The following is a 12,928-nucleotide window of genomic DNA, read 5'->3' as shown; positions in this document are numbered from 1 at the left end:
CCTGTCTGTGAACCTTGTTACATTGTGGCAGTTTGCCAGGAGCACCACAGTACTCAGAGCTAGGGATGGTCGGAATGGCAATTTCCGATTCTGCGGTAAATCCGCATTCCATCATGTACCGATTCCGCTTTCCGCTACCAATTTCCGCATTCCAATGCGGAATTTCCGCCGGAAATTCCGCCCGACTTTAACATCGATTTTCTCAAAAACTATAAGGTCTTTTCGAAAACTTATTTTTGCATCTTGTTCAGAAGATTCTGTTTAACCACTTGCCGACCGCCCACAGCCCATGGGCGGCGGCAAAGTGGACGCCTACAGGACCGCAATACGCCTTCAGGCGGCGCGTCCTTTAGGCATGCCGGGGGAGCGATCGCGTCATTGATGACGCGCGCTTCCCCCGGCAACTGGCTCCGCCCACCCGCCGTAACATCCCGCCGGCCATACGGAAGCGCCGGCGGGATGTTAACCCCGCGATCGCCGCTACAAAGTGTATAATACACTTTGTAATGTATACAAAGTGTATTATACAGGCTGCCTCCTGCCCTGGTGGTCCCAGTGTCCGAGGGACCACCAGGGCAGGCTGCAGCCACCCTAGTCTGCACCCAAACACACTGTTCTGCCCCCCCCGCCCACTGATCGCCCACAGCACCCCTCAGACCCCCCCTGCCCACCCTCCAGACCCCTGTTTGCACCCAATCACCCCCCTAATAACCCATCAATCACTCCCTGTCACTATCTGTCAACGCTATTTTTTTTTTATCCCCCCCCTGCCCCCTGCCCCCTCCTGATCACCCCCCACCCCTCAGATTCTCCCCAGACCCCCCCCCCCTGTGTACTGTATGCACCTATCTTACCTGATAACCTGTCAATCACCTGTCAATCACCCATCAATCACCCATCAATCACCCCCTGTCACTGCCACCCAACAATCAGCCCCTAACCTGCCCCTTGCGGGCAATCTGATCACCCACCCACACCAATAGATCGCCCGCAGATCCGACATCAGATCACCTCCCAAATCCATTGTTTACATCTATTCTCTCCTCTAAACACCCACTAATTACCCATCAATCACCCATCAATCACCCCCTATCACCACCTGTCACTTTTACCTATCAGATCAGACCCTAATCTGCCCCTTACGGGCACCCAATCACCCGCCAACACGCTCAGATTGCCCTCTGACCCCCCCTTATCAATTCGCCAGTGCATTAATTACATCTGTTCTTCCCTGTAATAACCCACTGATCACCTGTCAATCACCTGCCAATCACCTATCACCCATCAATCACCCCCTGTCACTGCCACCCATCAATCAGCCCCTAACCTGCCCCTTGCGGGCAATCTGATCACCCACCCACACCATTAGATCGCCCGCAAACCCGCCGTCAGATTACCTCCCAAATGTATTGTTTACATCTATTATCTTCTCTAAACACCCACTAATTACCCATCAATCACCCATCAATCACCCCCTATCACCACCTGTCACTGTTACCTATCAGATCAGACCCTAAGCTGCCCCTTGCGGGCACCCAATCACCTGCCAACACGCTCAGATTGCCCTCTGACCCCCCCTTATCAATTCGCCAGTGCATTAATTACATCTGTTCTTCCCTGTAATAACCCACTGATCACCTGTCAATCACCTGCCAATCACCTATCACCCATCAATCACCCCCTGTCACTGCCACCCATCAATCAGCCCCTAACCTGCCCCTTGCGGGCAATCTGATCACCCACCCACACCATTAGATCGCCCGCAGATCCGACATCAGATCACCACCCAAGCGCAGTGTTTCCATCTATTCTCTCCTCTAAACACTCACTAATTACCCATCAATCACCCCCTATCACCACCTGTCACTGTTACCCATCAGATCAGACCCTAATCTGCCCCTTGCGGGCACCCAATCACCCGCCTACACGCTCAGATTGCCCTCAGACCCCCCCTTATCAATTCGCCAGGGCATTATTTACATCTGTCCTTCCCTGTAATAACCCACTGATCACCTGTCAATCACCTGTCAATCACCCATCAATCACCCCCTGTCACTGCCACCCATCAATCACCCCTGTCACTGCCACCCATCAATCAGCCCCTAACCTGCCCCTTGCGGGCAAACTGATCACCCACCCACACCAATAGATCGCCCGCAGATCCGACATCAGATCACCACCCAAGCGCAGTGTTTCCATCTATTCTCTCCTCTAAACACCCACTAATTACCCATCAATCACCCCCTATCACCACCTGTCACTGTTACCCATCAGATCAGACCCTAATCTGCCCCTTGCGGGCACCCAATCACCCGCCTACACGCTCAGATTGCCCTCAGACCCCCCCTTATCAATTCGCCAGGGCATTATTTACATCTGTCCTTCCCTGTAATAACCCACTGATCACCTGTCAATCACCTATCAATCACCCATCAATCACCCCCTGTCACTGCCACCCATCAATCACCCGCTGTCACTGCCACCCATCAATCAGCCCCTAACCTGCCCCTTGCGGGCAATCTGATCACCCACCCACACCAATAGATCGCCCGCAGATCCGACGTCCGATCACCTCCCAAGTGCAGTGTTCACATCTGTTCTCTACCCTAAACACCCACTAATTACCCATCAATCACCCCCTGTCACTGCTACCTATCAGATTAGACCCCTATCTGCCCCTAGGGCACTCAATCACCCGCCCACACCCTCAGAATGCCCTCAGACCCCAGCCCTGATCACCTCGCCAGTGCATTGCTTGCATCTATTCCCCCCTCTAATCACACCTTGAGACACCCATCAATCACCTCCTGTCACCCCCTAGCACACCTACCCATCAGATCAGGCCCTAATTTGCCCCGTGTGGGCTCCTGATCACTCGGCCAAACCCTCAGATCCCCCTCAGACCCCCTTCCGATCACCTCCCCAGTGCATTGATTGCATCTATTTTCCCCTCTAACCACCCCCTGAGACACCCATCAATCACCTCCTGTCACCCCCCTAGCACTCCTATCCATCAGATCAGGCCCAATACAACCTGTCATCTAAAAGGCCACCCTGCTTATGACCGGTTCCACAAAATTTGCCCCCTCATAGACCACCTGTCATCAAAATTTGCAGATGCTTATACCCCTGAACAGTCATTTTGAGACATTTGGTTTCCAGACTACTCACGGTTTTGGGCCCGTAAAATACCAGGGCGGTATAGGAACCCCACAAGTGACCCCATTTTAGAAAAAAAGACACCCCAAGGTATTCTGTTAGGTGTATGACGAGTTCATAGAAGATTTTATTTTTTGTCAAAAGTTAGCGGAAATTGATTTTTATTGGGTTTTTTTCACAAAGTGTCATTTTTCACTAACTTGTGACAAAAAATAAAATCTTCTATGAACTCGCTATACACCTAACGGAATACCTTGGGGTGTCTTCTTTCTAAAATGGGGTCACTTGTGGGGTTCCTATACTGCCCTGGCATTTTAGGGGCCCTAAACCGCGAGGAGTAGTCTAGAAAACAAATGCCTCAAAATGACCCGTGAATAGGACGTTGGGCCCCTTAGCGCACCTAGGCTGCAAAAAAGTGTCACACATGTGGTACCGCCGTACTCAGGAAAAGTAGTATAATGTGTTTTGGGGTGTATTTTTACACATACCCATGCTGGGTGGGAGAAATTTCTATGTAAATGGTCAATTGTGTGTAAAACAAATCAAACAATTGTCATTTACAGAGATATTTCTCCCACTTAGCATGGGTATGTGTAAAAATACACCCCAAAACACATTATACTACTTCTCCTGAGTACGGCGGTACCACATGTGTGGCACTTTTTTACACCCTAAGTACGCTAAGGGGCCCAAAGTCCAATGAGTACCTTTAGGATTTCACAGGTCATTTTGCGACATTTGGTTTCAAGACTACTCCTCACGGTTTAGGGCCCCTAAAATGCCAGGGCAGTATAGTAACCTCACAAATGACCCCATTCTAGAAAGAAGACACCCAAAGGTATTCCGTTAGGAGTATGGTGAGTTCATAGAAGATTTTATTTTTTGTCAAAAGTTAGCGGAAAATTGATTTTTATTGTTTTTTTCACAAAGTGTCATTTTCCACTAACTTGTGACAAAAAATAAAATCTTCTATGAACTCACCATACTCCTAACGGAATACCTTGGGGTGTCTTCTTTCTAAAATGGGGTCATTTGTGGGGTTCCTATACTGAACTGGCATTTTAGGGGCCCTAAACCGTGAGGAGTAGTCTGGAAATCAAATTTCGCAAAATGACCTGTGAAATCCTAAAGGTACTCATTGGACTTTGGGCCCTTTAGCGCAGTTAGGGTGCAAAAAAGTGCCACACATGTGGTATTGCCATACTCGGGAGAAGTAGTACAATGTGTTTTGGGGTGTATTTTTACACATACCCATGCTGGGTGGGAGAAATACCTCTGTAAATGACAATCTTTTGATTTTTTTACACACAATTGTCCATTTACAGAGTTATTTCTCCTACCCAGCATGGGTATGTGTAAAAATACACCCCAAAACACATTGTACTACTTCTCCCGAGTACGGCGATACCACATGTGTGGCACTTTTTTGCACCCTAACTGCGCTAAAGGGCCCAAAGTCCAATGAGTACCTTTAGGATTTCACAGGTCATTTTGCGGAATTTGATTTCCAGACTACTCCTCACGGTTTAGGGCCCCTAAAATGCCAGGGCAGTATAGGAACCCCACAAATGACCCCATTTTAGAAAGAAGACACCTCAAGGTATTCCGTTAGGAGTATGGTGAGTTCATAGAAGATTTTATTTTTTGTCACAAGTTAGTGGAAAATGACACTTTGTGAAAAAAACAATAAAAATCAATTTTCCGCTAACTTTTGACAAAAAATAAAATCTTCTATGAACTCACCATACTCCTAACGGAATACCTTGGGGTGTCTTCTTTCTAAAATGGGGTCATTTGTGGGGTTCCTATACTGCCCTGGCATTTTAGGGGCCCTAAACCGTGAGGAGTAGTCTGGAAATCAAATTCCGCAAAATGACTTGTGAAATCCTAAAGGTACTCATTGGACTTTGGGCCCTTTAGCGCAGTTAGGGTGCAAAAAAGTGCCACACATGTGGTATCGCCGTACTCGGGAGAAGTAGTACAATGTGTTTTGGGGTGTATTTTTACACATACCCATGCTGGGTGGGAGAAATAACTCTGTAAATGGACAATTGTGTGTAAAAAAAATGAAAAAATTGTCATTTACAGAGATATTTCTCCCACCCAGCATGGGTATGTATAAAAATACACCCCAAAACACATTCTACTACTTCTCTTGAGTACGGCAATACCACATGTGTGGCACTTTTTTGCAGCCTAACTGCGCTAAGGGGCCCAAAGTCCAATGAGCACCTTTAGGCTTTACAGGGGTGCTTACAAATTAGCACCCCCCAAAATGCGAGGACAGTAAACACACCCCACAAATGACCCCATTTTGGAAAGTAGACACTTCAAGGTATTCAGAGAGGGGCATGGTGAGTCCGTGGCAGATTTCATTTTTTTTTGTCGCAAGTTAGAAGAAATGGATTCTTTTTGTTTTTCTTTTTTTTTGTCACAAAGTGTCATTTTCCGCTTACTTGTGACAAAAAATAATATCTTCTATGAACTCACTATGCCTCTCAGTGAATACTTTGGGATGTCTTCTTTCCAAAATGGGGTCATTTGGGGGGTATTTATTCTATCCTGGAATTCTAGCCCCTCATGAAACATGACAGGGGGTCAGAAAAGTCATAGATGCTCGAAAATGGCAAAATTCACTTTTTGCACCATAGTTTGTAAATGCTATAACTTTTACCCAAACCAATAAATATACACTGAATGGTTTTTTTTTTTATCAAAAACATGTTTGTCCACATTTTTCGCGCTGCATGTATACAGAAATTTTACTTTATTTGAAAATTGTCAGCACAGAAAGTTAAAAAAATCATTTTTTTGCCAAAATTCATGTCTTTTTTGATGAATATAATAAAAAGTAAAAATCGCAGGAGCAATCAAATAGCACCAAAAGAAAGCTTTATTAGTGACAAGAAAAGGAGCCAAAATTCATTTAGGTGGTAGGTTGTATGAGCGAGCAATAAACCGTGAAAGCTGCAGTGGTCTGAATGGAAAAAAAGTGGCCGGTCCTTAAGGGGTAGAAAGACTGTGGTCCTCAAGTGGTTAATAAACCCTGAAAATGTGGTGTTTCTAGGACTTACGGGGGCTTTGCTATTAACCGCTAAAGTCGGCGGATTTTTACTGTCATGTAAAATGCAGAAAATAGGCAGATGCATATTTTCTGCATTTTACATTACAGTAAAAATCCGCCGACTTTAGCAGTTAATAGCAAAGCCCCCTTAAGTCCTAGAAACACCAAATTTTCAGGGTTTATTAAACAGAATCTTCTGAACAAGATGCAAAAAAAGTTTTCAAAAAGACTTTATAGTTTTTGAGAAAATCGATGTTAAAATTCGGGTGAAATTTCCACGATTTCCGGCGGAAATTTCTGCGATTTCCGGCGGAAATCCGCCTACGGCACTTGCATTACCGATTTCCGCATTCCGATGCAGAAATGCAATTTCGGAAATTGCATTTCCGCGGAATCCGAATGAGCATCCCTACTCAGAGCTTCTTGTGGGAGGGGTTTCACCACAATATCAGTCATACAGCGCCCCCTGATGGTCTGTTTGTGAAAAGCAATATATTTCTCATGTAAAAGGGGGTATCAGCTACTGATTGGGATAAAGTTAAATTCTTGGTTGGAGTTCCTCTTTAAATGTTTCTGGAAAAAATGTAAGAGGAATAATTGGCAAACTCACTGGAATATGCCTTGCAGAATACCCTGCCACTGTCCTACTACATTAATTCATTCAAATAGAGGAAAAGATATAAGAAGTCTCTGACGAAACCTTTAATGAATACAGCTAGAGCTTGTATTGCTTGTTTGCCGAGACAACCCTGTCAACTTACCATCCAGCGGGTTTTGAAATCCCCTCTGAATGCCTGAAAACATCTTCCCTAAGAAGGAAAGTTACTGTAATGAGCTCCCTCTCGCATAAATGAGGTTACAGGAACATAGTCAGATGTATCCTAGCATATGGGCCCCGTTTCTCCTAGGTTTTCACCTAGAAGACCATTTTTAATCTTCAGTTTAGAACAACTTTTGGACTCTGTAATTGAAAAATGACCAAAAGTAGCTGAAATAATACTGTCAAAATTATTCTGAACATTTTCTTCCTTGCTGGTGGCTTAAAAGACATTTTATTAATAAGGTTTGAAAATATCACCTAGGAGAAAATTTAGGAGAAAGGGCCTTTTCTCCTGACTTTTCTCCTAGGTGAGATTTTAACAACTTGTCAAGTAAATGCCTTTTAAACCACCAAAAGGCAGGAAAATACTCCAAATAATTTTGATAACGCTTTTTCACCTTGTTTTATGTGCTTTTTTTTAATTGTGAAGTGCTGAAAAAATATTTTAAAGAAAAGATGAAAAATTATCTCCTAGGAGAGTATTCAGGAGTAAAACTTAATTGCACATGAGCCACTGGCCCATATGCAATTAACTTTTTCTCATGAGTTTTATCCTAGGTGATATTTTTACATTTGTCAATAAAATGCATTTTAAGCCAACAGAAAGCAAGAAAATGCTTAAAAATAATTTTATTAGTCCTTTTTCACTTACTTTTTGGTAATTTTTTAGTTGAAAAGTGCTAGAAAGGTATTTTAATTTGAAGATGAAAAATTATCTCCTAGGAGAAAACTCAGGTGAAAAAGTGAATTGCATATGGGCCATTGGCCTCAATTCACTAAGATCATGCTGGAGATAATAAGGCAAGAGAAAACTTACCTCCACACAGTGAGAGAATTATCTTATCTCTTCATTCCTTAAGTTACCTCCTCTGTAGTTAAATTATCTCCTCTGTAGTTAAATTACCTCCTCTGTAGTTAAATTACCTCCTCTGTAGTTAATTTACCTCCTCTGTAGTTATTTTCACATGCAGTTAATAAACAGCCTGTCTTTAACTCTGGAGTTATTTTAAGGATTGGAGAGTTAACTTAAAGACAGAAGAGTTAACTTTAGGTTTGCCTGAGGTAAAATGTTTCCTGAATACTACATGCCTTATCACCATGGTAACAACTCTAGAAGAGTTATTAAAGACAGGAGATAATCTTAGTGAATTGAGGCCATAGTCCCTTACCTGTGCATTCTTTTTCACTCTTCAAAAAAACCCTAAATTAACAACATTAAAAATATAGCTATTACTTTTTCTAATTTTCTATAAGAACCCCTCCCATCCCCTTTTCTCTTTCCTCTCTCTTCTCTGTCTCTTCACCTCTGTTTTCCAACTTTTCTCTGTCTTTATCCCACTTTCCTTTAGAAAAAAAAAAAGAATGATTCTGACTTGTTGGGAGTGTTGTCAGATGCGTCATTTCATCCTGGCAATAATTTTCCTGAACAGATGTTCAAACAGTTAGCCAAGTAGATATGATACCTGGAAGAGTGTCATCTCATAAGTGTCTTTGCTCTGTATAATGTTCTTATGTACTGGCCTTCAAACCTTTGAAACAATACACATTTAATGATAGCACTTGATCATGTCCAGCTGTTAAGGCTTACAACATTGATCTTTGTAAGTCTCTCAACTGCTATAAACAAAAAGAATTGGAAAAAATAAGAGACACATGCAATGAGAACGATACACTAGCTGACAATAATTAGTGTAATGGTGGCCATACATGGTACAATTTTTTCATACAATCTTACCATTTCTATGTAGTATAAGGGTAAATTAAGTGAATATATTGAAAGGATAATTTAGGCAGTTCCCTTATATTGCATAGAAATGGTAAGATTGTATGAAAAAATTGTATCATGTATGGCCACTATTGGGCCTGCTGGATTCCCTGCCTTTGTATCAGCCTCTGTGCCTCAATCTACCACCGCCATCTTCACCTTGTGTGGCGCGTCCCGGCTTGAATAGTAGACAGAGCATCGTCTACCTGTCTTTGGTTACACCCAGGCCTTAATGCACAAGGTATAGAGGCTGATGAGAGGGAAAGGCAGCGATACCAACAGTACCTGCAGGACGAAGGCAGGGATCATACACAGGAGACAATACACATAACAGGGCTTTCCAATCTTGTAGTCGAATCCAGGCAAAGTGTCAATCCAGACTGCAAACAAGACTTGGTCTGGAACAGGCTAATGGTACCCATACATGGTACAATTTTTTTCATCCAATCTTACCATTTCTATGTAGTACAAGGGTAAATTAAGTAAATATACTCAAAGGATCATTTAGGCAGTTCCCTTATATTACATAGAAATGGTAAGATTGGATGAAAAAAATGTACCATGTATGTACACCATAAGGATCAAAATCAAGGTAAACAATGACAGAACTAGATCCGTTATTGAACAAGGGGGCACCAAGCAATTAGCCAAGCTAACGGTATCATGGGCCAATGGGGAGTGACACAGGAAGGCTTTTATATTCACTATCCAATGAGGGCAAGAATGAAACTTCAAATACAGGTGAGTGGTAATTGTATTACTTGTATTACTGGGCCTACCTAACCAGCCCATATTGCATGATCATGTATTTTGTACAATTTGTAGGCATAACTTTGTTCTATGTGTATAACCCTATGTATGTCATCCTTGTATCATTGTATATATTTATTGTCAAGCGCTGCGTAATATGTTGGCGCTTTATAAATACAATAAATAATAATAATAATAATCACTCCTGTGCTGATCTAAACTGTAGGGTAATTGCAGATGGCAATGACATGCATTACAAATGCTAGCAAACGTATGCAGCTACATCTAAGCAGGGAAATCAGAGCCTCCAGGCTGCAGCTCAGCTGCAACAACCCACAGGTGGATTCATGACAGTATCCTGTGCTGCTCAGAACCACAGGGTAATTGCTGAAAGCATTGACATGCATTACAAATGCTAACAAACTTATGCAGCTACATCTAAGCAGGGAAATCAGAGCTTCCAGGCTGCAGCTCAGCTGCAACAACCCACAGGTGGATTCATGACAGTATCCTGTGCTGCTCAGAACTGCAGGGTAATTGCTGAAAGCATTGACATGCATTACAAATGCTAACAAACTTATGCAGCTACATCTAAGCAGGGAAATCAGAGCTTCCAGGCTGCAGCTCAGCTGCAACAACCCACAGGTGGATTCATGACAGTATCCTGTGCTGCTCAGAACTGCAGGGTAATTGCTGAAAGCATTGACATGCATTGCAAATGCTAACAAACTTATGCAGCTACATCTAAGCAGGGAAATCAGAGCTTCCAGGCTGCAGCTCAGCTGCAACAACCTACAGGTGGATTCATGACAGTATCCTGTGCTGCTCAGAACTGCAGGGTAATTGCTGAAAGCATTGACATGCATTACAAATGCTAACGCAGAGTGGATGCAGCCACAGAACAACACAAAAAGCAGATTTTCAGCATTAAAAAGTTAATTGTTATAGTGATATAGAAAGGAGAGGTGACCTAGCATTCCTCTCCTCTTAGAGCAGTGTTCCCCAACCGTGTCCTCAAGGCCCACCAACCGTACATGTTTTGTATAAATCCCCAGAGGTAGTTAATCAGCCCTGCTGATACACTAATTACCTCACCTGTGATTGTGTGTGGTTTCCTGGAAAACATGTACTGTTGGTGGGCCTTGAGGACAGGGTTGGGGAACTCTGTCTTAGAGTACCAAAAGCAAGAAGTTTTTGAATCAGGATGATACCATTTATTTATTGGTATCATCCTGATTTAAAACTTCTTGCTTTTCCTGATGGCTTACACGTTACAACACTACTGATTCTACTATGCTTAGAGTACCAAACCAACTGCTAATGTGCACGGAAGCTCTTTGGGCAAATCCTTTAGGCGGGTGAGGTGTTCATTAATAAGATCAACCATTAGTGTTGTTGTCTAAACTGGAGCAATCAGCTAAAACACCTCAGTCTGACTAATGTGTATACAGAACTCCTGAGATCCCCTTGTAAATAATTTTTGTTGAAGTTGATTCCAAAGGATTTTTTTTATATAAGTGACTGAGGATGGTACAGTTGTCTGCCAATGTTTAACCACTACACCGTCAGGGGTTTTTCTCCTTAAAAACCAGAGCAATAGTGCTCCTTCTATTAACCGGTTCAGCCCCACAGTGTCGAAAACCTCATGCATCCGAGCAACGTTCACCTCCTATTCATTCGCCAATAACTTTATCACTACTTATCACAATGAATTGATCTATATCTCATTTTTTCCGCTACTAATTATGCTTTCTTTGGGTGGTACATTTTGCTAAGAATTATTTTTTTCTAAATCCATTTTAACAGGAAGATTAAGAAAGAAATGAAAAAAATCATTATTTCTCAGTTTTTGGCCATTATAGTTTGAAATTAATATAAGCTACCGTAATTAAAACTCATGTATTTTATTTGCCCATTTGTCCCGGTTATTACACCGTTTAAATGATGTCCCTATCACAATTTATGGCGCCGATATTTTATTTAGAAATAAAGGTGCATTTTTTCAATTGGCGTCCATCACTATTTACAAGCTTATAATTTAAAATAATATAATAATATACTCTCTTGACATGCATATTCAAAAAGTTCAGACCCTTAGGTAACTATTTATGTTGTTTTTGTTTTTTTAATTGTAATTTTTTTTATTTATTTTTTTATTAAAAATGTATTTGGGTAATTTTTGGTGTGGGAGGGAAACAGCTAATTTTAAATGTAAAATAATGTGATTATTTAATAAAAAATGTATGTAGGTGTAGTTTACTATTTGGCCACAAGATGGCCACAGTCAAAAAAGTCCTGGATGTGAACGATCTCGCATCCAGGAACTAGAAAGAGGACGGGAAATCTTTTTTGGCAGAGAGACCGCAGTCTCTGATGAGAGATCGTCGGTTTTTCTGCGGGGGACATAGATCGTTGAATGGGAACTATATTCCCATTCATTGATCGGGGGGCTAGCGGCAGGCAGCGAGATCGCGCGCACCGCGCAGCAGCAGCAGAGCCGATCTGGACGAACATGCTCGTCCAGATAGGCTGAACTGGTTAATTCACCTATAGCTTTATTACTACTTATCACAACAAAACAATCTACATCTTGTTTTTTTCGCCAACATTAAGGCTTTCTTTGAGTGGTACATTTTTCTAAGAATTATTTTGTTATAACTGCATTTTAATGGGATAATAAGAAAAAAAAATGGAAAAAAAATCACAATTTCTCAGTTTTTGGCCATTATAGTTTTAAAATAATACATGCTACCGTAATTAAAACCCACACATTTTATTTGCCCATTTGTCCTGGTTATTGCAACGTTTAAAATATTTCCCTAGTACCTGCAAACTTGGCTCTCCAGCTGTCCCACAATGCATTGAGGGAGTCCGACAGCCACAGTCATGATTCATTAAGGCTAATGCATTATGGAAATAAAGGTGCATTTTTAATTTTGTGTCCATCACTATTTACAAGCCCATGATTTAAAAAAATAACAGTAATATACCCTCTTGACATACATATTTAAAAAGTTCAGTCCCTAAGGTAACTATTTATGTGTTTTTTTACGTAAATATTTTTAATACAAAAATAAAAATGGGTACTATGTGAGAGTGTGGGAGGGCAATAATTAATTTTAAATGTAAATGTGGGACTTTTTATTAAAAAAAAATGTATGTAGGTGTAATTTTACTATTTGGCCACAACATGTCCTTGTGCATTACTTTATGTTGCGTACTATTAGTACGCTAAACTGGAAGCAGTGCGTGGCCACGTTGCTTTCAGTTTCTGTGAATGGTCGCGGCATCTCATTGATTGCCGGCGATCATTCACACGGGGACTTAGATGAATGAATGGGAACTGCATTCCCATTTATTCATCCCTCCT

The sequence above is a fragment of the Hyperolius riggenbachi genome, chromosome 1 (genome assembly GCF_040937935.1).
Source record: "Hyperolius riggenbachi isolate aHypRig1 chromosome 1, aHypRig1.pri, whole genome shotgun sequence".
Lineage (NCBI taxonomy): Eukaryota > Metazoa > Chordata > Amphibia > Anura > Hyperoliidae > Hyperolius > Hyperolius riggenbachi.
The sequence above is the reverse complement of the archived record's forward strand: the minus strand, read 5'-3'. Positions refer to the sequence as shown.